Genomic DNA, 2,515 nt, shown 5'->3' with positions numbered 1-2,515 from the left:
TCTTTATCATTTCCTTTTTAACCCAAGAGTAATTTAGTAATATATTATTTAGTTCATTTAGAATTTTAGGCTATTCTTTTGTTATCAACTTTTATTTCATTATGGTCAAAGAATATTGTCTACTATGATATTGAGCATTTGGAATTTATTGAGCCTTGTAATAATCACATATGGTCTATTTTTATAAATGTTTAATGTTTTCTCTAAAAAATAGTGGACTTTATTTGTTTGATATGTACTTATATATGTATCTATATAACTTGAGCTTATTATTTAATTGTTCATGTCTGTGTTGATTATTTGCTTGAGCTTTCAGTTTCTCAGAGGGGAATGTTAAAGATCACAGCTGTTCATTTATTTCTCTGTCAGTTGTTGCTTGATATACTTTAAACTATGTTAAAGAATACATACTTTTGATAATTATATCCTCTTGTTCTTATTTTTCTTATATTTTTTACTACATATGGCACATTTTTGCCTTAAATTCAATTTTATCTAATAATAAGATTGTTTTTCTAACTTTCTTTTGGTTCACTCTTACCTGGTATTTTTCATCCTTTTATTTCCAAACTGTGCCTTCTTGTTTTAAGAGTGTCTCATGTATGCAAAGTTTTGTTTAGTTTTATTATCCCCAAATGAGGGTTTTGGTCTTTTAATTGGCAAAATTAACCCACTTACATTTAATTACTATTGTATTAGGATTGACATATCTTATTTCATATTTTCCATTTACCATGTGTTCTTTTTGTTTCCTTTTATGTCTTTTCCTGGTTTGCATTGACAAGATTGAGTTTTCTTCCATTGGTTTAAAATATTAATATACTCATTATATTCTTGGTCTTATGGGAGTTACTCATTATTAAAAACACTAAAAATCACCAGCTGCGGTCCCAGCCATCATGGAACAGAGACAAGCCATCTCCACTGTATCTTGTCTGAATTCCTGTCCCACAGAACACAAGAGCATGAAAAAATGATTATTTTAAGCTGCTATATTTTTGGATAACTTATCAGGCAGCCGCAGTACCTGGAACAGGTTTTGGTACCTGAAAGTGTGGTGCTGTCTACAAAAGCCAAAAAATCTGGCAGTGTGTTTTGGGATCAGGTGGCAAATGGGACTTGGAAAGGCCTTAAAAACCCTCAGCAGAAGTTTGGTGATCTAGGAGGAGGCTGTTGATGAGGCTTAAAGGAAAGTGAGAAACAGGTTATTGGAAGCTGGAGGAAAAAACGTCCTTGACATGTAGTGGCAGAAAGTTTAGCAACACCATCACCTGTGATAACATGAGAATAGAAAATGTAGCAAATGGACTGGTGATACAGCAGATGAGATTTCTAGGGAGGCTTCTGAAGGTATTGTCTGGCTTCTTCTGGCCACTTAACTGTAAAATGTGAGAGGAGATAGATAAGTTTAAAAATTTTATTGAGTATAAAAGAGCCAGGACTTGCTGAATTAAAAACAATATAGTTTCTCCTTGTCAACCTCTCTGAGATTCTCCAATAAAGAAAGGATTTCAAAGAGACATCTAGGGTAGGACTGTAAAAGTCTTTATAAATACAGAAAGATCTAAGGCGTTGCCTTAGAGAACCATTCTGTTGGATACAGGGCCCTCTAACTTCAAGGATTTTAAGGTCAGTGTCCCATAGTAGCTTTCTAGAAACCCAAAGACATAGAAAAGCTTACCTTAAAAAGACTGGTGGATGTGGCCTTTATTCTAATGGAGAAGATTTTAAATTAATTCCTATGAAACCCGCAACTTAAAAAAATAATTATATTAGCTTGATCTGAAAGGGACCAGACAGTATAAAATGATGAGAGGCCTTTGAACTCCCCCATCCTTCCACAGGCAGGGAACAGGCTGCAGAGGCTACTTAGCTGCAAACATGAGGCACTTTTTATGGAAAAGGGAGGGTGACCCTGGGGATAGAATCAGGATCTCAAGAGACACAGCAAGGGGCCATGGTGAATTATTCCCGGAGCAGAATGGGAGTGCCTATTGTGTTAAATTATGCATGTCTCACCATTTTATGTTGTGTGGAGGGGTGGGAGGAGATAACTTGCCTTTTAGTTCATGCGTCTTCAGATTGAGAGAAGCTATACTTGAGGAATGACATCCCAGGACCCTCAAATGTACCATGACTGATTTAAATGAAGGCATCCTGGATTTAAAGGGGGTGTTGAGGCAGGGTGAGACTTAGGGGAGTCATATGGAGGGGAGTCATAGGGACAGGAGTATAATTTTCAAGTGTGGGAGAAATGGATTTTTGGAGCCGAAGGGTGGCCAGTGATGCCTTTGCTCCAGGATGGCTGTCATCCATTCCTTCTCTCCTGTGAGCATGTTATGCCCTCATTAAGAGATGGAGTCTATTCCTCCCTCCCTTGTGAATATCAGCTTGTCTTAGTGACCTTCTTGACCAACAGAATGTAGAAAAAATGATGTTCTGGAACTTCCAAGTCTAGCTCATAAGTAATCTTGCAGCTTCTGTCTTGGTCTCTTGGAATACTCTCTCTTGGGGC

This window comes from Propithecus coquereli, unplaced genomic scaffold (assembly GCF_000956105.1).
Source record: "Propithecus coquereli isolate 6110/MARCELLA unplaced genomic scaffold, Pcoq_1.0 Scaffold468, whole genome shotgun sequence".
NCBI lineage: Eukaryota > Metazoa > Chordata > Mammalia > Primates > Indriidae > Propithecus > Propithecus coquereli.
This window is presented reverse-complemented; position numbering follows the sequence as displayed.